This window comes from Pan troglodytes, chromosome 6 (assembly GCF_028858775.2).
Source record: "Pan troglodytes isolate AG18354 chromosome 6, NHGRI_mPanTro3-v2.0_pri, whole genome shotgun sequence".
In the NCBI taxonomy this organism is placed as follows: Eukaryota; Metazoa; Chordata; class Mammalia; order Primates; family Hominidae; genus Pan; species Pan troglodytes.
Genome location: NC_072404.2, coordinates 174,482,607 through 174,505,587, shown reverse-complemented (window position 1 = coordinate 174,505,587; position 22,981 = coordinate 174,482,607). Strand labels below are relative to the sequence as shown.

The 22,981-nt window shown below is 46.1% G+C and overlaps 1 long non-coding RNA gene across 2 annotated transcripts in view; it reads left to right on the top strand.

Moving 5' to 3' along the window:
• LOC107971826 (uncharacterized) overlaps positions 1–22,981 on the top strand; it is a 51,757-nt gene that overhangs the window by 857 nt on the left and 27,919 nt on the right. Inside the window, exons 2-6 of one of the 2 annotated variants that reach the window (XR_010159103.1) lie at positions 284–387; positions 12,618–12,791; positions 19,091–19,273; positions 20,755–20,836; positions 20,922–21,040. This is a non-coding gene — a long non-coding RNA (uncharacterized LOC107971826). Of the gene's footprint in view, positions 1–283; positions 388–12,617; positions 12,792–19,090; positions 19,274–20,754; positions 20,837–20,921; positions 22,573–22,981 lie in introns of those variants that run through there. The other variant, XR_010159102.1, reaches the window with a different exon arrangement.

The window sequence follows — 22,981 nt, the reverse complement described above, 5'->3', positions numbered from 1 at the left end:
GATAGTGTCGTGTTAAAACTCATGGCCAAACGCAAGGTCACATAGCTTTCTTTCCATGTTTTCCTCTAGAATTTGTATAGTTTTGTCATTATAAAATGGGTCTTGTCCTAGACCCCAAGAACAGGTTTTTGGATTTCACATGGGAAAGACCTTTTGGCAAGTCACAGAGTATAGTGAAGTTAAGATAGTTTATTAGCGACTACTCAGCTACATAGCAGGGCGTCCTCAGAAAGCAAGAGGAGGAATGCACCTGTTGTAAACATATAATTTTTTTTTGAGACAGAGTTTCTCTCCTGTCACAATGGCATGATCTCGGCTCACTGCGACCTCTGCTTCCTGGGTTCAAGGATTCTCCTGCCTCAGCCTCCCAAGTAGCTGGGATTACAGGTGCGTGCCAATATACCCGGCTAATTTTTTTGTATTTTTGGTAGAGACTGGGCTTCACCATGTTGGTCAGGCTGGTCTGGAACTCCTGGCCTCAAGTGATCTGCCTGCCTCGGCTTCCCAAAGTGCTGGGATAACAGGCATGAGCCACCCGGCACCCGGGCTTAATGTTTGTTTATATAGGTTATTAAGAATCAGTTTGTGACAGGCTATTAGTATTGTTACTTCTCTTTGTTACTGTCGATTTTAACAACAATTTATGTGTGTACTATTACCTTTAAAGTAAAACTTATTTTTAAACTAAGAATGCTGAGTGGTGTGCTGTGTGGGTGTACTGTGCTGGTGTTCTATGCAGGTGTATTATGCATGTGTGCTGTGAAAGTGTATTGTGGGGGTATATTATGTAGGTGTGCCATGCAGGTGTATTGTACAGGTGTGCTGTATAGGGGTGGTATGCAGGTATATTGTGCAGGTGTGCTGTGTAGGTGTATTATATGGGCATGCAGTACAGGTGTGCAGCATCTGAGCTCCGTCTTCACCTTAATCCTGAACACTCTTTTCACCTCTCACCTGCACTGCAGTGCTGTTTCCTGGATCACACTTTTTTGTTTGTTTGTTTAATTCCTCCAGGAGAATGAGTGTATAGGAAATAAGGATTTCTCTTCACATGTTACTTGACTAACAGTTTCTCTGGTTATAGAATATATTTTGGATTTAAAGCTCTCTCTGAATTTTGAAAACACTGTTTCATTTTCCGCTTGCCTCCTATGTTGTTCTAGAGAAGCTCAATCGCAATCTCGTCCCCCATCCTCAAGCGATACACTTCTTTTTTCTTTATTATCTTGAAGCATTGAGGGTCTTTTCTTCATTTTTGGCTTTCTGAAATTGCAGGACAATATGATGTAGGTTCATTTTTATCTCTGTGCTAGCTCTTTTCATTTGGAAACCTGTGTTGCGTTCTGAATGCTATGGTCTGAAAGTGTACCTTCAAATTCATATGTTCGCACTTAATGGCCAAGGTGATAGTATTGAGAGGTGGGGCCTGAAGGACGTGGTTAAGTCACAAGGGCAGAGCCTTCACAGTGGGATCAGTGCCCTTAAGGAAGGGCTGAGGGCCTGGGTTTGCCTTTTTACCTTTTCACCTCCTGCCGCGTGAGGGCCCAGCCACAAGCTACCATCTGGGAAGCAGAGTCCCAACCCTTGCCAGACACTGAGCCCACTGGTGCTTTATCTTGGACTCCCAGCCTCCAGAACTGTGAGAGATAAATTTCTGTTTTTTATAAAGTACTCAGTCTCCTGTATTTTGTTGGAGCAGTACAAATGGAGTAAAACACTAAGACATTTTCTGGAATTCTTTGATTGATAATTTTTTCTTCTCAGTCTTTTATCTTGTCTCTTCCTTGAACACATTATTTCTGGTGTTGAACGTTCCAGACCACTTCTCCAATTTTCTTATACTTTTTTCTCCTATTTTTCACCTTTTAGATCTCTTTTTGTTGTTGATTTACTTTCTGTGAGGTTTACCAACTTTATCTAGTACCAGTTTTATGGAATTTAAAAATGGTTTCAGAGTTTAAGTTCCCAGATCCTCTTTTTTTAACTGTTTATTTTTCATGACTTCCAGTTCTTTAGTGGTGACGTATCTTTTCTCTCTGAAGACAGTATTTACAGTTACTGGAATTCCTTCCTGCTCTCCACCTGTCTTTGGTCTGTTTTCCTTTTCCCGTTTTGATCTCTGTCCTTCATGGTGCATCCTCCTGTTGACTCCTGACCATCTGTTCACATGGGGCTGCTGTGGGGTGACTGGGCCGCGCAGTCTCCCTTGGCAGTTCTCAGCTCTCTGTATCCGTCAGCATTTTCTCTTGGTCTGGTCAGGTTTTCCCAGAGGGGACAGTCCATTCTCCAGCCTGGGACAGAGGTCAGGGACACATGTGCTCCCTCCCTGGGTTGGCTCTTTATATGGTGAGTGGCAACTGGTTTTGGACCTCTCTCTTGCAGGCTGGGTCTGTGGGATGTAATTAGAAAGCAACTTTATTTCTATTCACTTACATTTATTCATTGGAGGAGGAGTTTCTCTTTCCTAGGGTACACGTGGACATGCCTATGACTTTTCTGCTTTGTCTTATGTTTAAAAATGTCCTTCAGTCATTGCAGGTCACAAGCAGGCTATCAGCTCAGTAATTAAAATAATTCGGTTCTTCATAGTGAATGTAATTCTAAATTAGATTTTAAGTTGTAACTCCCTGCTTCAGCAATGGTGATGGGGCCTAGAAACCAGAGCACCTGAGCTCCATCCTACAGGGGGCCATACCGGGATCTTTCCATTTTCAGAGGCTTCTCTCTGACAGTGAAGTGTGATGACAGACTTGGGGGCAGGGCAATGGCTAGCTTCTAAAAGCCGCTGGCACTTTAGTGATAAATTTAAATTAAGTGACGGGTAGTGAGGTGTTTGTCAAGGAAAGTGCCGTCCAAATGCTAAATACTGATTATTTCTGCAGCAGTGACTGCAATACCTCAATCTCTGTCTTTCTTGAAGAAGTCATAAATAAACACGATGAATCTATGTAGAAGCGGTAAGTCAGAAAAATCTGTGTGTTTCATTACATAAACAGCGGTTTATCATTAATTGACAGGCTTGGATTGGGAGTCGTTACTGAAACTGATGAGATGTTGGGCAGATGAGCTCCCTCCTATTTCGAAGAGCTTATCTAGGGCTGAGTCATGGGACCTGATAGCGTCTTGTGGTGCTGTCTTCTTGTAGATATATCCGTGTTTTAGAGGATTTCGTTTTTTAAAATTTCTCTTAGAATGTGAATTTTACAAAAAAGGACTTCCCAAATGGATGATTATTTGAAAAATGAATTGTCAGACAAAACTGACACATCAGTTATGGAGAAAACCCTTCAAGAACTGGCTTTAAATGTGTTTTAGTGGGAGCCACAGTGTGGAGAGAAACAGAAGAGGGAGGAGAGGGCGCCCCTTGTTTCTTCTCTCCACAGCCAGGCCTTCGCCACCTTTCTGAGTGTCTTCAAGAATAAAATGCCTCCGTTGTTGGTTTTAGCTGCTTTTCTCCCTCGGGGTAGGTAAAGTGGTTCCAAAACGACAAGCATCCTGTAAAGTCGGAAGGGCTGTGTCCACATTAAGCTGCGTGACTTTGGCTATGAGGGAAAAAAGGCTGGTGAGTGCAGAGAAGACTCAGAGCTGCGGCAGGGCTCCTCCCGCCAAGTCGCCGTGGAGAGGGGCTGTGAGGTGTCCTTAAACAGCCTGGTCTCCAGGGTGACTCAGGAAGGGCTGAGAATGGTCAGCTCCCTCACCTGCTAAACCCGCGCCGCCCCCCTCAGCACACACCCTCCACTCTCCAAACTTGCCCAAGTGCTGATCCGTCACGGCACCAGGACAGGGCATGGAGACTTGGGCTGATTCTTTTCTCTCCCTTCCTCCCTCATTTTTTTTCTTCTCTCACTCCTCCTTTTCCTTTCCTGCTGTTTCCTGCTCTCCTGTTTCTGTCCTGCAGTGTCTGGAGCTCCAGAGAGGCTGGCCCTGGGGTGGGGTCCACATGGACATGGGCGTAAGCAGGTTTGATGGTCATGGGCATAGGCAGGTTCGATGGCCACAGTTCTTTCAGCTCACAGTAAGTTTTGTTTAGTTTTGTTTTGTTTTAGATGGAGTCTTCCTTTGTCGCCCAGGCTGTAGTGCAGTGGCGTGATCTCGGCTCACTGCAACCTCCACCTTAGAGCAATCCTCTTGCCTCATCCCCCCGGGTAGTTGGGACTACGTGTGCACGCCACATGCCTGGCTAATTTTTGTATTTTTAGTAGAGACACGGTTTCACCATGTTGGCCAGGCTGGTCTCCAACTCCTGACCTCAGGTGATCCATCCGCCTCAGCCTCCCAAAGTGCCGGGATTACAGGTATGAGCCACTGCACCTGGCCTCAGCTGACAGTAGGTTTTAGAGCCAGATATTTACACACTAACTTGCCAGAAACATATATGACTTTATTATTCTAATTGATTTTAAGAGATATTATGAACTCAAATCCAAAGTTATGTCCCACCTATCATGACAATTTCATTAAGGAAAAAGTCAAACCATTTTGGAAATGATTTAAGTGAGCAACTTGGAAAAATTTTCTACATTCCTAACTTACTTTCCGGGGGATTGTTCCTGACTTAACATCTATCAGGTGTCTTAGCTTAGCTCTCTTTTTACTTCAGGTTTTTCTTGCCTCCTCAGTGTGCTGGGAGTCCCACTCCACTCAAATGCCCTCAGGTCTAATAATTAACTTCATTGTAGGCTCCTGGCAGGCCTGGGTGGGCGGCAGCTGCATTGTGCTCCTGAAGAAGATTTAAGTTGGGTTTGGTGAACTGGTAGAATTTGCATTTTGCTGTTTCTTTCCCTCTCCCAGAATTTGTACCTTTAAATAGGTTTTTTAGTGTCATTAAGTATATCAAAAGGAAACCCAGTGGGGCAAATTGGCCAGGCTCCATAGAGGTGGCCTTGTCTAAGCCTTTCATCTTATCGATAAGGAAAGACAGGACCAGAGAAGTCACCGACTGTCCCTGGTCCCACTGCTTGGTTTGGGGCAATTTCCTGAAAATAATATCCAAGATGCAAAGCATATGGCTCTGGTGAGACATGTGTGAGGAGCTGAGAATGAGACGGCTGAGTGTCGGGGGCAGATCACGAAGGGCTGCGCTCACCATCAGGAGGTCTGGACTTAGCTGTGAAAGACACAGGCCCTCATGTACGTCCAGGATGCGGTGACAGCGAGGCTTGCAGGAGACAGGTCCCTGCTGTGTGGGGGTGAAGCTGGAGGCAAGATGATGCCTGGAGCTAAGAGATGGTCACAGGAAATCCGGCAAGAATTAACGAGGACTGGACAGTGACAGGCACGCCAAAGAGTGAGAGGAACTTCACTGGCAAGAGCCAACAGGGCTTGTTGATTTAGGAGAGGAGACAAAGGACTGAGGGGTTTCTGGGCTGGGGGGCTGGGGCCTGGGAGGGTGGAGAAGCCACTGTCTGCATTATGGGATGCAGGAGGAGAAACATTCAGTTCTCCACACAATGAGTTCCCTGAGAGGTGTCTCAGTGGGATCGTGGTGCAGTTGGAAATGTTCATGAGAAAGATGAGAAGCGGCACCAGCAGCAAACATCCAGGAACCCAGAAACCATCAGCACAGGTGCCTGCTGAGTCCCATAGACCCACCAGGGCCCACCAGGACCAACCAGGAAGCAAGTGTGGAGCTGGGAGTGAGGGAGCTGGGTGTGGAGATCAGGGGGAAGACTGTCATCTAAAGGGCGAGAGTGGGAAGGATGGAGTCATCTGTAGCTAAAGGGAACCACCATTAGTCAGTCCTTGTGATGAAGGTGCAGGATGTTCCTGCTTCCGTGCACGTCGCTCCTGGGCTGTGGGCAAGTTTGGAACTGCTCTTGTTCCCCAGCATAGTCTCAAGCGAGTGGAATGACGGTTTCCTATAGAAGCACAGTTCCTACAGGAAAGAAGGCGTGGTTAAGAGCATGAGGGCCAAGGAAAAGGAGGGGATTAGAGATAGCCAGCAGTGAGGGAGACGGTTCCAGATACGAGCCGAGTGGGCAAAGCAGGGAATTCAAGAGAGAGAGGAACATATATTACGCAAATTTTAAATTTTTTGGTAGCAAGCAACCTAGCAAAACTAGCTGAATCCAAAGGGGATTTATTGGCTCACATCATAAAAATCTAGTGAAAGATTCTAGCTGAAGTCATAACTAGATATACAAGTTTAAATAATTTTGTCAGAAACTGTTTCTTTGCTGCTCATCCACCTATCCATCCACCCACCTATCTATCCAACCCTCCCTCCCTCCATCCACCCATCCACCCACCTACCCACTCACCCATGTCTTTATCCATTGATCCATGTGCACATCCATCCTTTCATCTCTACTTTCCTCCATCCCTCTCCCTTGCTTCCCTCCCCATCCATCTGCCCATCCCTCCATCCACCTCTTCATCTCTCCTTTCCTCCCTCCCCCATCCCTCCACCCCCTGTTCACCCACCCATTCATCCATCCCTGCATCTTTCCGTCCACTTCTCTGTCTTCTTGTCTCTGCTTCTCTTTGTATTTTGTTCTCACTATTCTCTATTTCATAAGGCTTCCTGAAAGCGGCATCCATTTATTCCTTGTAGCAAGATCCCTAGAGAAAGACTCATAATTTATCTCTCAGTGTTCATAAACTCTCAGGGCGAATTTTATTTGGCCTGACTTGGATCACCTGCCAATATCTGAACGGATTGCATACCCAGGTAATGGAGTATTTTAATCACTGCAGACCCCCCACCCTCACCTGACCAGTGCCCCACAGCAGGACCACAAGCAGGGCCAAGGTGTCTCCAAGGTGCTGAGGAGCTGAGCGCTCAGCCAGCCCACGGCCACGATGGTGTGCCGCCGAAGCCACGCGGCTGACTTCACAGCCAGGATCCGGGATCAGGCTATGTCCCACGCAGCCTGATGAAGGGTAAAAAAGAGCCCAATGCAGAGTGCTGGGGAAGCATAGAGAGAGCCGGGGCACCTGACCCAGCCTGGGACGGTCAAGGGTGACTGCCGTGCAGGAGGTGGCATCTGAGCTGTTCCTTAATTAGGAAGCCTGGCACAGAATGAAGAATGCATTCCTCAGACTGAGTCGGGGTGCAGGGATCCACATGACCGTGCTCCTCTTAGGAAGGGACAAGAGACTTCCATCCTTCTGCCGTGCAGGAGGTGGCATCTGAGCTGTTCCTTAATTAGAAAGCCTGGCACAGAATGAAGAATGCATTCCTCAGACTGAGGCAGGGTGCAGGGATCCACATGACCGTGCTCCTCTTAGGAAGGGACAAGAGACTCCATCCTTTGGCCTGCAGCTGCTGAAATGACCCTTGCAAGTACTGAATCATCTTTAATGAAAAAATACACTGATATGCTGCGAATGTGGAGCTTATCCTTTCAGCCCAATCCGTGGGGAAGGTGTGAATTAAAGACCCTGTGCGTGTGCTGGAGGCATCGTGGACTTTTGTTCACGATTTCCTTTCCTTTTGATGCTTCAGTTGTGGTGGTTGCAGCTCTATAAGCTGTGTGATATGGGCAATTCCTCTCACCTTTTGACCACTATTTTTCTTACTAATGAAATGAATACATACAAGAATACTTGAAGTTTAAATAATGAAACATCTGATACTCACAGGCACTACAGTATTGGATGAATTCTTAAGTGACTATAGGACACCTTTAAGCATGTTCTAGGGCAGGATAACCAAGGACACCATCTCACGTGCCAGGAAATGAGGGGCCTGTGTCCAATAAGTCCCTGGCTCCACGTGGCTCTGCTGTTGCCCACTTCTCTTGGACCCTGGTTGTGGTCTTCCCTTGCCACGGGGCCTTTGCTGGTGATACTCCCTCTGCCTGGAGTACCTCCATAATGTCCACTGCTGGGGCCTTGCCCATATTCTCTACACGTGGCACTGCAGTGCCCCCCCAGCCAGCTCCCAGGGGCCAGTGCCCCCAGTTCCTTGTCCAAGGTCTTTGTCCCGCAGCTAAAACCCAATCTGCTGCCACCGGCTCCATCCACAGGCAAAAGTTCCAGGGAATAAATGCGTCAGGGCACAGCCCTCAGGAGACCTTGGTTACGGACATCTATCCGTCTCCTCACCCTCTGAGGTGAATACATCTCAGGTGCACTCTTTTGGGTGTTTGTTTTTGCTTTTGTTGTTTGCATTGGCTCCCAGAGTCTGACAGTGGCAGAAGGCTCCAGCTGCCCACAGTGGTGACTGGTTTTAAGCGTACCCTTTGTTGGCCATCTTCCTCGCTCTTGGAAATAAACAGCCTGCACTCCAATCCTTGTCACAGGGTCAGCTCCTGAGGGATCTTCTTGGCCTTGCTAATGCTGGCTTATCCTTCAGAATTTAGCTTCCATTTTCACTTCTTCATGGGAGTCTTCTTGAGTATAGTCTCCTCGTCATGTCTGCCGCGTCTTCCTGAGTCAGGGAATATCTCTTAGGCCATATCTATTATAGTCGTGGTCTGATTTATATTTGTGGTCAATTTTTTTTTCTTAATTTTTCGTAGAGACGGGGTCTCACTATGTTGCCCAGGCTGGTCTCAAACTCTAAGTGATCCTCCTGCCTCAGCCTCCCAAACTGCTGGGATTACAGGCTTGAGCCACCAAGCCTGGCCTATGTTTGTGGTCTCTTTGACTAAAAATGATCTTTTCTTCTAACCTGAAATCTCCTGAGGGATGAAACTTTGTGTCTCTTTGGTTTATCCCAGCATATAAATAGTTACACATTTTTGAATTAACAAATGAGCACAAATTTGTATCAAATTATTATCTAGGACAAGCAGTGGAAAAAAATTCTGTAAAGGGCCGGATAACTGTTTTAAGCTTTACGGGCCATGCAGTTTCTGTTGCAATTACCAACTCTGCTGTTGAAGGGTGAAGACGTGGGTAGGTAATATATAAAGGAATGAGCATGTCTGGATGTTCCAATAAAATTTTATTTTCAAAAATAAGCAGCAGAGGAGAGCTTCTGGAATGGTGGTGTGAGGAGCTTGGCAGGCCCTCTATCCAAGGGAATAACAATTTAACCGCCGAACATTCATTTTTTTAAAACTAGAAATTATCCTAAAGGCATACAGCAGGTGGACAAATATTTACTCAAATAAATAATCAACTCTCAGTAAGAACGGTAAGGATCAGTGGTATCAGAGCCACAATCCACCGCTCCCCACCCTCAAAGCGCATTGTGATGAAAGCTCTGCTTCAGGAAGGTCCAGCTAACAAGATGCTGTGGTCTGTCTTCCCGGCTCCTGGTCCAGGGCTGTGGTTTCGACCCAGGAAGGCAGGCCAGCAGCATCTCTCATCCCTCTCAGTGTGCACTGCAGAAGCACCGTTCCAGGAAGTTGCAATTGAGAGGACTAGGGCTCCCCTGCTTCAGCCTGTGCTTGTCCTCAGAGGGTGGGAGCCCCATCCCAGGTGTGGCAGACTGAGCACATCTGCCTGGATTGCCCCACACCGAGTCACTCACAGTGTGGAAATTCCATGTCTGGAGGGGCAAGCTAAGAAGACAAGAGGCTACCATGCCCACCCAGCTACTGGCTCATGCAGCAAGGGTGTCGCTCTGGTGGAACAGGATCACGGTCCCCAGGAGCAGAGGAGACCTAAGAGCAGAGCATGTCCCTGAGGTGACAGACTTTACTTGGAGAACAGCATGCGGAAGTTCAAGCCCAAGGAAGTTGGCAAAAATAGTGGAGATTTTGTTGATGAACAATTAAGAGTGGGTGAAATGGTAGACTAGATAGAACTTAAACAGAGGGAACAAGGAAGAGAGATTGTTGAGAAGAGCTCCAGGGGTCTGAGCAGACTTGAAAAGCTGGCAACACTCTGCCCCTGCAAAAGGGCCTGATGTTCACTGGATGAGTCTATGGAGCAATTTGTGCCCCAGGCATCGTAAAAAAATGATAGAGCACTTGCATTTAGTGGATGTTAACAACTGTGTGTGACACCAAAGAGAGACAGACCAGCAGAAGCTTAACAGAGAGCCCAGAAAAAAACATAGATACCACAGGTGGTCAGAGAGACTGTGTGCTAGTCCAAGGCTGTGCCCTCTGAGGAGCAATATCAGAGCTACGTCCCTAATCAAATAAGCAAGCAAGCAATCAAACAGAAATAGCAGCCCCTGGGGGTCGGGGTCACAATCCAGATTTGCTATGATATATTACCTAAAATGCCAGTTTCCACAAAAATGCAAGAAAACAGGAAAGTGCGACCCATGCTCAGGAAAACAGAAGGCAACAGAAACTATGACAAATTCCAGACATCGGATTAACAAAGACAGCCAGTGTCAAAACAGCCACAGAAACATATTCAAGTTACTAAAGGAGACCATGTTAAAAGAATTAAAAGAAATTATGATGACAATGTCCCATCTAATAAGGAATATCAATAAGGAAATAAAAATTATTTTAAAAAACAAAAAATTGTGGAGTTGAAAAGAACAATAACTGAAATGAAAAGTTCACTCAGGGGCCCAGCAGTAAATTGGAGCAGTCAGAAGAAAGAACCAGCAGACTTGAAGTTATGTCAATAGAGATTATACAACCTGAAAAACAGAGAGGGAAAAATAATTAAGAAAAATGAATAGAAGCTTGGGACACCCTTAATGAGAGTACCAGAGGAGATGTGAGAGAGAAAGAAGCAGAAAAAAAGTTCCAAGCAGAAAAAATGTCCAAGAAATAATAGCTGAAAAGCTCCCAAATTTGCTGAAAAATGTTAACCTACACATTCAAGAAGCCCAAAAACTCTACACAAAGAGACACACCTAGACACACACACCTGCACACACACACCTGGACACAAACACCTGGACACACACCTGGACACACACACCTAGACGCACACATCTGGATGCACACACCTGGACGCACACACCTAGACAAACACACCTGGACACACACACCTAGACACACACTCCTGGACACACACACCTAGACACACACACCTGGACAAACACACCTAGACACACACACCTAGACACACACACCTGGACACACACACCTGGACACACACACCTAGACACACACACCTGGACACACACACCTGGACACACACCTAGACACACACACCTGGACACACACACCTGGATGCACACACCTGGACACACATACCTAGACACACCAGAATCAAAATGTTCAAGACAAAGACAAGGAGAAACCTTGAAAGGAACAGAATAAAATGGCTCACCACAAAGGAGGGAACCCAGTAGGATTAATACTTGATCTCTCTGTAAAATGATGGAGGCCAGAAGGCAGTGGGATAACATATTCAAAGTGCTCAGAGGAAGAAACTATTAATCCACAATCCTATATCCAGCAAGGCCATCTGTCAGACATGAAGGTGAAATAAAGAAATTTCAAGATAAGCAAAAACGGAGAGAATTTCTTGCTAGCTGAACTGCTTTATGAGATATTAAAGGAATTCTTCAGGCTGAAAACAAGTGAACTCATACGATTTTCAAATCCACACAAAAAAACAAAGGGCAGTAGTAAAGGTAATTATGTACTTTTTTAAAAAGGTATAAATGCATATGTTTTCTCCTGTTTTCAAAAGCAACTGCATAGAACAATAAGTATGGAATTGTATTATTGGACGCATAACATACAGAAATGTAATATACTTGACAATAACAGTACAAAGGAGGCAAATGGGAAAAACTGTACTGGATTAAGGAAATGACCACATATTGTATAATCGCATTTATATGAAATGTCCAGAATAGGCAAATCCACAGAAGTAGAAAGTAGATTCATGGTTGCCTGGGCTTGCGATGTGGGTGCAAGAAAGAAGGAAATGAGTACTAATGAGCATGTTTCCCTTAGGGAATGACAAAAATGTGATGATTTCACAGCTCTATGAACGTACTAAAAACCATTGTAGTATTAAAAAAAAAAAAAAGAAAAGAAGAGTAGAATTTTGGGTACATAATTGTAAAATCAATCTTTAGTGGAAAGCTCTGTTATCCAGAAACTCAAAATTAGCTACATAACTTCCCCAGAAATATTCATCCGCAGCAAATATTCATCAGAGACAGAATCCAAACCCAGGTCTGTGTGAATCTAAAGTTTATTTTCCTCCACCTGCCTTAACAACAAATTATTGAATAACTCAAGGACACAATACCTCGAAAGAGTCTGAAACATTTCTGTGATGAATTTACTTATGAATCCCAATACTCTTGATTCTAGATGATGTGTTTTGTTCAGCATCTGTTTCAGTCATATCAAGTAAAACCACTTCCCCCAGGTAATATAGTTTTCCTTTTTACTTTTTCCCTTGGCATCAGCATTTACAGCCCCGTGCAGACTGTTTTAACAAACGCGTTGGTGAGGTGTGGTAGAATCACAGGCAAAGGCATGCTTTGCTGTGCTGTGTAGGTACATATCAAACGCTCACCAAGAAATTATAAAATATTATTCATAGCAGTTTTTTTCTTCAGTATTTTATGGGCTAAGTGCAATCTGGCTTTTGATAACAACGGCTGAATAATATTTGAGTTTGCCAGCTGAAATGTCCTAAATATCTTATTGATTCATTTATTGCCTCTTCAAATAACAAGGCAACAAGACAGTGTCAGAATGCTCAGTGTTTTTACTTTTTTGTCTATCATGGGATGGTGTCAGTTTCAGTAAAAACAATGTCTCTTATTTTGGTCCACATTGTAGGAATCTCACCAGTGACACGCGTTTGTGAAAAGCTGTGAATATTCAGTGCCACAGGGTTAAACCTCGGTACAGAAGCGAGACCCTGCTGGGCAGAGAAAGGGTGACCTGGAAGGTGTGTGAGGGCCCCGCCCACGGGCCCCTGTGATGGTCATGGCCTCAAGAATCACAGTCCAGGTGAGGCCCTGTATCTCCACAGCCAGGACCAGTTCCCTCTGCTCTTGGGTGCCGAGGCTAGCGTCAGCCAGGAGAGGCCTGCAGAATCAGCCTGTGCACCTCTCTGACGATAAGCAGAGATGCCGGTTTAGAGACGTGCTACTCACGGGGCAGTCCTCGGGCCTCCTGTACTCACATTACCTGGAACTTCTTGGAAATTCAGAATCTCAGGCCCCAACCCAGACGGAATGAATCAAAATCTTCATTGTGGTTAAGACCCTCGGAGACACACAGGCCTGGGAAGCACAGGTTAGCATGTCACCTTGGGCAAAGCTCTCAGCATTGTGAGCCTCTGTTTTCTGCTCTGTAAAGGAGGCATCAATATCTACATCATCAGTTTGCCATGAGTATTGAAAAATAATGTCTTAGAAGCACAGGGCAGAGCCTGGCATGTAGTTTGTGCTCAGTGCACAGCAGACAAGAAACCACATGCACCAGACCCGGGCGGCCGTCGGCAGCCCACGCTGAGCAACCATGGGTGGCCCTCTTGTCTCTCGGGACAAGAAATGCTTCTTTAGAAATGCTTCTTTCCTTTCTAAAATGAAAGTTTTGGACAGTATTTCCTTTCACTTAAAAATTTCATCTGTGTATTTGATGGCCTCTGTCGTTTCTTTCCTGAAACTCCTGCTAACATACTGGGAGCTGAAGAAGGGCTCCGTGAAGGCGAGTAGGGGTGCCTGTCCCTCCCAGGGAGGAGCTTCCCTCCTCTCACCTGCTGCACGAGCCCTAGCGCTTCACCAACTCCAGCCTCAGTGCCCTGACACTGGGGGAGGGAAAGGAAGCGCACGCACCAGCCGTTCCACCCACCGAAGTTTTTGGTCCCAATCTGCAAAATCAGTTAAACGTCTTCCTGCCTGGCAGCAGATCAAAGGGTGAGGAGTCTGAGACAGACAGAGATGGCTAGAGAATGGATGGTGAAGTGCTCAGAGGCCCTGTGGGCTATCCCACATGGCGGAAGACAGCAACACCATCAAATCTCCACCCTTTGTTATCCATGACTTAAAAGTGAACAGGGAGGTGGACAACTGTGCAAAGACTGGCTGGAGTCAAATCCTGGGCATAGGTGAAGCATGGAGAATGCTTGTCACACGTTTGAATGTGCAGGGGGACTCTGACTGGAAGCTCCTAGCAGAGGCTGAAGACACTGGTTAGGTCCTGGTGCGTGCCTTGGGATGCATCCCAGGCAACGGGCCCAGGAGCTTGAGGTCATGTCCACCTGGCTCACCAGGGAGTCCTGCACCATTCTTCAAACCTAACTGGAAGAGACACTGATCCTTCCTCCCACCTAAGGGCTCCCAGAGCCACAGGTCTCCGCCTCTCCTGCAACACCTCCTGCTGCCTGTTCCCACTGCCCATGATTCGCTCAGTCACCATCCTCAGCAGCACCCGACAGCCTCTGTGTGTCTGTGTCACTCACCATTACCAGCCCCCTGGTTGCCCAATGCATGTATGTTAGACAGAACAAATGCACGGCGGCCTTCAGCAGCACCGACTGCGTCGACCGCTCTCTGTGCTCACACCAGGAGTGATCAGCGCACACGCCCTCCCACAGGATGGGAGAAGGTGATGACACAGCTGAGCTGGGTGTCCAGAAGCCAGCCCCACCCCACAGCCACTACTGAGAGGTTATGAGATCATGGCCTTATCCCGAGTAATGCTGCTGCAGTGAACTGGGACTTTTTTCCTCTGAATTCAAAGGTGGGGCAGCCTGGGCACCTGGATGCACCATCTGCTCTGTCCCGGCCCGGTGGCTGCTCACTGTGGGATGCTGTGCAATTAGACAGTTACTATCTTTCCCTGGTTGATGGATTAGAGTTTCCCTTTTCTGAGCATCTTGTTTTGAAGTGATCCGAAGTGTTTAGGGTTAAAGAGCGTGATTTTCCCAAACTGTCCAAAGAAATAGAAGCAGGTCTGCAAGAGGGGGGTGCCTAGAGCCTTGAGATGGAAGCGAGATGGGGTGAGACCTGGGGAGCTCTCCAGGCCGCCGGGAAGCTGCACGTCATCCTCTGGACCTCTTTGCTGACTGTGTGCTGTCACCACAGCAGCCGCCTTCTCTCATCTGTAAACAGGATTTTATGTAACTTTCCATACACTTGGTTGTTGACAATTAAGTAGATTGTTCTTAACGATACTTGAAATGATATCAGAATTTCCTAAATATATCATTAAAACAGGAAACTTAGTTACCTACGCACTCGAATCACTGGAGAATACCAAATAGGAATAGGAAAATAACACACTGGTAAGAAAAATGTCCAAGGCCAATCACAGGAGTCAAAGCTCGTGATCACATCAGCTCTGCCTGGGGAGGCCATGCTCATGGCACCATTTAGTGACAAGTGGGTGACTCTGGGGCGAGTTCCAGGGGTGTCACCCCCAAGGCAGCAGCTCAGGTGCAGCCACCATGGAGGCAGTTTCACTGAGGGGCCCTCTGAGGCCCCTACTCTGAGATTCTAAGGCAGGGTTTGAAGAATGTTCCAGCATTTGAACAAGTGAACCCTATGATGTCCTGCTGTGAGAGAGAACAATGTCCCAATTTTGCCCAGGTGATTTGAACATCTCGGTATGAATCTGTTATGGGTTGAATTTTCTCCTGCCCAAATTCTTATGTTGAAGTCCTTACCCCTGATGGGACTAGATTTGGAGACAGGGCCTTTAGGGAGGTGATTAGCGTAAAGTGAGGTCACCAGATGGGCCCTGATGCAATCTGGCATCCTCCTAAGAGGACATGAGGACACAGACACATACAGAGGGACGATCGTGTGAGGACACAGGGAGAGGATGGCATCTGCACGCCAAGGAGAGAGGCCTCAGGAGGAACCAGCCCTGCCCACACCTTGATCTGGGACTTCCAGCCTCCAGGGTTGTGAGAGAGAAATGTCTGTTGTTTAAGCCATGCAGTCTATGGTGCTTTGTTATGGCAGCTCCAGCAAGCTAACCTGGGATCTAAAATGATACTTAAACTGGTTCAGTCTGATTCTTAAACTGGTTCAGTGGATCTAGGCCAGGCTCCCTCACTCTGAGCAGATGTTGGTCCCTTTGCAGGCCTGCTGTGTGTGATGATTGCTAACCAGGTTATGACAGTGATCTTTAAGTAAGTGGGAATCTTGTGAGTTTTGAGGTTTTTTTTTTTTTTTTTTTAATGAAATCTACATGGGAGGTTTCAAAGAGAAATAGCAGCCTCTGTATACATTTGTCAAGCAGGAAGCTGGGTCTGCGGGGAGTAGGGTGGGGCTGGTTCTCCCACACTCTTGCCCCTTTCAGGCCCTTGCCTTGCATGGGCTGCAGTGGTTCTGCCAGTGTGGATTCGAACTGATAGGTTTCGCTGTACCTTGATCAGCATCCTGCTGCCAAGAAAGCCAAAAAGGGCTGGAGCAACCCTCCCATGTGCCATGTGAGCCTGTTTCCTTTCTGCAGTCACCAGTTCACGCAGCAAGTGTCAGAGCGTTCCCATAAGGCCCGGCTCTCCACAGGGGCCAGGGGAGCTTTCTCTGGCAGGGTCTTCTTCACTGTGTGTAGGATACGGCAGCCTTCGAGGCTGTGGAACTGAAGTTTTCATTTTATTCTATTTTAATTAATTTAAATTACAATAAGTATTATCACTAAGTTTATGCAAACACTTGAGGGAATGCTGATTTAGAGCTGGTGGCATAAGGTCACAGAGCTCCTACGAATCTCACGTGGAAGCCTTGTTTCTCCAGGTTTTTTGTAGTTTCTACTGAATCACACACCATGCTGCTTCCATGTTTTTTCAGGGATTTCCAACACAGATTTTCCTGAGTACCCTGGATTAATCTCCTTTTGGATAGGTCCATGGGGGCCCTGCTGCTGTTTCCCCTTAGCCCTGGGTGAGGTCATCATAGAGGGGGAGTGGCAATGGCTCACAAGGTACTAGTGGAACCCCAGTAAGTTATCTCAGAGCCCGCTTAGAACGCAAGTGCTACATCCCCCAAAAGCTTTGCAGTGAGCATCTGATGGGAACAAACTCAGTCAAGGACAGGCCCGGGTTGGGGATTGCAGGCTGCAGATTCAGAATTGTTTATGAGATGGGAGCCATACTTTCTAACAACAAGACCTGAATTTCTCAATTTAATCCAAGTCGTGACTTAAGTTAGCGCCCTTCCGTTCCTCTATTACATTTCTGTTCGGCATGGATCAAATTGCCTACAAGGTAGAACAGATTTCAACTGCAATCTCTGAACCAGAAAATTCACTTATTCTCATGAAAGTTTGTAATCTTTGGAGAGTTGCTTAAAGAAACACTTAAAACCATCTTTCCTCTTTCTATACTCCAAACTTACCTGCTGCAATTTCTTGCTAAGAAGCAAAGTGCTATTTGCCTATTCCTATCTCTCTTTACCATCAGACACTCCTAAGTTAAGAGCTAGATAATTCGCTCAGCCTCAGGCCAGGCCGAGCCTCCCTCTAGAAGTCACATTCCTGAGGTGTAGGGGGTCAAAATGCCTCTCATTGTTCAGAAGCAGGTGAGGGGCCAGCCAGGGCACGTCCTGCTCTCCAGGCTTGGTTCAGATAACTGTCAGCCCAGTTTTCAAGAGCACACACCAAAAATGCACCAAAGCTTACATCCATACAAACACCCGCACATGGATGTTTATGGAAGCTTATTTGTTTTTATTCATAATCACCCAAACTCAGAATCAACCAAGATGTCCTTCAGTAGACGAATGGATAAACTGTGGTGTCTCCAGGCAGTGGAATATTATTCAACGCAAAAAGAAATGAGCTATCAAGGCATGAAAAAATAATGGGGGAACTTTAAATGCATAAATGAGTGAAAGAAGCCAGTCTGAAGAGGCTACACCCCGTGTGCTTCCAACTACAGGACATCCTGGAAAAAGCAGAATTACCGACACAGTGAAAGATAAGGCCTGGTGGTGTGGGGAAGGATGAACAGGTGGAGCACAGGGATCTTTAAGGCAGACAATCTACTCTGTGTGATACTGCAATGATGAGTTCATGCCACTATATATTTTCCCAAACCTATAGAATGTACAGCACCAGTGGTGAGCCCTGATGTGAGCTGTGGACTCTGGGTGACAATAGTGTGTCAATGGAGGTTCATGGACTGTAACAAATGCATCACTCTGGTGGGGGATGTTGATAGTGGGGGAGGCTATGCATGTGGGGAGGTGGGTATGTGGGAAATCTCTGTACTTTCTGCTCAGCTTTGTTCTGAATCTAAAACTGCTCTAAAAATCGTTTATTTAAAAATACACCAAAGCAGTGAGGCCGGGCATGCATACAGCCAAAGCCAAATGATATTTGTGTGAGTCAGGTAAATTTGAGATCTGAAAAATGATCACTCCAGGGAGGCTGAGCTGTCATGGGGCACTTATTGAGAACCTACTTTATGCCCATCTGGTGCTTAGAATTACAAATTAGCTATTATTATTACTAAACAATTCAAAACAAAGTCACTTATCTCAGGGCGCCTTCAATCTTGTTGCCATCGAAGCTAACAAAAGTGGAAACAGAACAAAGCTACATACGGCACATTTCCCAGAACATGCCAGGTGGAGCCTGGCCCTGTTGATTGTGTGTGGCTGTCACTTGCAGGAGGGTTCCATGGACAAGTGAGTTTGGGAAATGCTGGGTTAGGCAAATATCAACAGGCTTCCTTACTGCAAGATTTCTCATAGTCAAAACATACTTTAAATCTCCAAGAGGATGATACAGAGAGCCATGTTTCCCATAATTAGTTGGCCCCAGAAACAGTTTCTTCTGGGAACATTTTGTAAGATTAGTGCTCCTTGAAACACACTGAGGGAGAGGCTAAACTGAGTGGTAGAGATTCATAGATGATTTGGATTCTGGCCCCAGAGTATAAAAGGCCAGGGGGAAAGGACTGTGTTCCTGAGATGGTGAGGTGGAGAAGGGGATGTGTTTCTCCACCACCCACAGAGAGGGCTGGGAAGCCCTGGCACACGGGCTGAATCTGGGAGGTCAGAAGGTGAGGTGAGAGGACAGGAAGACAGCCCACGAGACTTTCAAAGGAAATGGTGAGTCTTACCATGGCTCTCTGGGCTGATGGCAGGGCCCGGCACAAGGTAGGAACTGAGTGTGAGTGCGGGATGCACCCAGGTCTGAAATGCTCAGGAAGGACCCTAGGACATGAGCAACCTGGGCTGGTCCCTCATGGAACCTGAATGGCTGGAAAGAAGGAAGGGTGATCCTGCTGAGACAGGGTGTTGTGAAGATTTCCTTTCCCTCCGAACTAACATCTCACTCACTTCTCTCAGTTTCCATCATTATCTTCTATGGAGTTCTTCATTCCCACATCTGCGGCCCTTAAAATCCTACGGTTGAGTGCCTGCCTTGGATCAGCAGTCAGTTCGTTACCTTGGTTCTCAGACGATGCTTGCAACAACGCCATGCGATTCGCCCACTCTTGGGTAGATGGAGACATTGGGGCTCAGGTGTGGGTAAGTGATTGTGTGACTCCTTGTTAAGCGGCAGAACCGGGACTCAAATTCACACAGATCTGATTCCAACCCTGTGGCCCTAAGCACAGTGTTATTAGACAATAAGCCCTCTGCAGGGAGATTTCCAGTGCTGATGGCAGGGTCTGTCATGAAGGAGGACTCTGCTGAATTTTTCTTTGAACCCCAGGAAGTGCCTGGCACAGTTCTCTGAAGAAATTAGAATGCAGCCAGTGGTTACTAAAGAAATGAATAAGTCAAGTAAATGGACAGAGCTGTGTGCTAAGAGTTCTTTTGGGACTACAGAAATGGGTCAGAATTGGAAATGTCCAGAAAATACTCTTGGATAATTATGAAAGCCACATATAGGAGCTCAGGTTTAACTCCATATGAAATGAAGAGTCACAAAAGAAAAGGAGGAGGAGCGTGTTCAGGCAGAACCTCAAGCTTGAGAGTGCTATGAAATATGTTTGAGACTCAGAAAATAGTTCCTGAAAGAAATGACACATTAATGAATGAAGGTATAGTTATTTGGAGAAAATGAACCTAGATATAAGAGGAACCATATCAAAATGTGTTTCTTTAACTGCGGTCTTCAGAACCTATGAGGTTCGTTGGTATATTCTTGGGAACTATGTGTGTTTGAGAAACATATTTCTGGTGCCAAACTGACAGTCATCTCAAATCCATCACAGCACTTATGATGAATTCTTTTCAAGTTAAATGCTGTAAAGAAAATACTTCTCTTTTTTACTGTTAATTCACAATTTAAAAGTGTTTTCTTACTGAACTACATGTTGGTCCCTCAGATAAGGATTTCTCGAGTCTCAGGTCTTTGGGGTCTTTGAGGAGTGTGACTTCTCAAATTGGATGACACTGATCTAACTGGCTGTAGTATCCATTCAAGCATGAGGGAGGTCAGAGCCTGGGAAAGCTCAGGTCCAAACAGCTCTTGAAAGAGGACATTGCAGGGCAGGCTGCTTTGCCCAAAGGGACCTGTAGACACTGAGAACATCAGTATACCAGGAACCAGCCCCCACCCTTTCACTCTGCCAGACACGAGGCTGTGGGTTACCCATCTTTCCCTGTCTCCTGAACTCATAGCAAAAACAAAAAAACTTCACTTGTTTGTTAACACATATAGTTCAAGACGGAAAGGCTTACACTGAAGCAGAAAGGATTGAGGTTTATCAGCATCTTCGCTTTGAGGCCTCATAATGTACTTCCCATGGACTAAAGTTGTTCACTTTCTTTAGAGGATATTAGCTAAAGATGTGGTAAAACCACGTTTTTGCAGAAAAGTGAATATTCAAAAACAAATGTATATGGTGATTATTTAATAGTTTTCACTCCACTTCGCAACTCAACTTTCGGTTGATGCAAGAGGGATGCAAAGGGAGAATTGTGCTTATAATTCCAGCATTGTGGTGGAATAAAAGAGCACAGCATTGCAGCTGTTGAATATAGTTTTTTTCTTTTTATAGGCAGTTTTAAGAAGAATGCATTGATTCTACAACATGCTATTGTGAAGCCATCCAGGACTGTTCACTCACTTATTTAAGAAAGGTATATTTTCCACTTGGGGTGTGAGAAAAAGTATGGTGTTCACTCATTGTTCTTCCTATCTGGCTTTTATTTTTCTTACTTTTAGAGAAAATAAGAGAAGTATCCCTGAAGGATGAAATATCCTCAAATATGAAAATGTCTGCTCTCTGAAGACCAACTGTCTTAGTCTGCTTTTTGCTGCTGTAACAGAATACCACAGACTTGGTAATTTATAAACAGTAGAAGTCTATTTGGCTTATGCTTCTGGAGGCTGGGAAGTCCCAGATTAAGGGGCTGCATCTGGCAAGGGCTTCTCGCTGCCTTATAACATGGCAGAAGGCACCATGTGGTGAGACAGTGAGGAAGGGCTGATTTCACTTTCACAACAAACCCACTCCCATGATAATGGCATTAATCCATTCAGCAGGGCAGAGCCTTCGTGACCCCATCACCTCTTAAGGCTCCCACTCAGCATGGTTGCACTGGGGTTAAATTTCTAACACCTGAACTTTGGGGACATGTTCAAACCATAGCCAGGGCCCTGAGAAGGGTACCCATTTCCACTGACTTCAAAATAGTTCATGAAAATGGAGTGCTGAGAGAGCAGCAGGGCATTCACAAGAATGGTTTTGAGAGGCCTCACTGTGCCAGGCATGGCCCTCAGGGCAGGCAGCTCTGCACAGCCCCCCATGGCAGCAGCTGGTCAGGCTGCCCAAACTCACCACTTTGGAATCACTTCAGCACCAGCTATCTTCACTTGAAATCAATTGTCTGCAGATTTTAAACTCGTTTCTATGTGCCCAGTAGGCAGAGAAGCCTTCAGAGAAGGATCCTGACTCGGTGGTTTGTGCAGTGACATTTGGCAGTGTTTGCTCGGCAAGCGAGTCTTTGAGGCTGCCCTCATGCTGCTCAGTGGGCACACCAAGAACAAGAGCTGGCCAGGGATGACGGACGCATCTAGGCCTTCTCGGCCTAAGGGCAAGTCCCATTCTTCCTTGATAGGTCTTTAGATGTACCAGTCAGCAAATGTCATCCCCCTCTGCATTCCCGTCATGCTGTGCAGGGAATGCTAAACAGAGGCAGATCTAAACTTAGGAGTTAAGCTTCTTCTCCATGGAAATGTGGATCTGCACAGACAAAGTGTCCAAGTGGGATTTTCCTGCTATTTCAAGGACTGCTGCTGCACCCTGCTGGCTCTTCCTGCACTCCCTGCCTCCAGGACTGACTGTGTCTCTTTGAGTTAGTGAAGTCATCAACTTTTTTTTAAAATCTCTTTTTATTATTATTATTATTATACTTTAAGTTTTAGGGTACATGTGCACAATGTGCAAGTTAGTTACGTATGTATACATGTGCCATGCTGGTGTGCTGCACCCACTAACTCGTCATGTAGCATTAGGTATATCTCCCAGTGCTATCCCTCCCCCCTCCCCCCACCCCACAACAGTCCCCAGAGTGTGATGTTCCCCTTCCTGTGTCCATGTGTTCTCATTGTTCAATTCCCACCTATGAGTGAGAATATGCGGTGTTTGGTTTTTTGTTCTTGCGATAGTTTACTGAGAATGATGATTTCCAGTTTCATCCATGTCCCTACAAAGGACATGAACTCATCATTTTTTATGGCTGCATAGTATTCCATGGTGTATATGTGCCACATTTTCTTAATCCAGTCTATCGTTGTTGGACATTCGGGTTGGTTCCAAGTCTTTGCTATTGTGAATAATGCCGCAATAAACATACGTGTGCATGTGTCTTTATAGCAGCATGATTTATAGTCCTTTGGGTATATACCCAGTAATGGGATGGCTGGGTCAAATGGCATTTCTAGTTCTAGATCCCTCATCAACCTTTTTAAAAAGCATTTAGGAGCTGCTGGTTGTAAATGATCACTGAGAAATAGTATTTCCCTCACTTGTAGCCATCTGCTTCTCTTTTTGGTTCTGGAACATTCTAGAACCTTGGAAGGTGGCTGGGGCTGAATCTCAGCCAGCAGGGTTGCCCAGTGCCCCTTGTCACCCCCTGAGCAACACAAGCCAGGCTGCGTTTATTCTGGGTCTGTGCATCTGGGATCATAGTTTATAAATCTGCCCCAGGGTCCTGCAGTCCCAGCTGTGGAAAGTCACCCTCAGAGGGTGAGGCGGGCGGCGCGCCCCTGTGTGAGTGGCC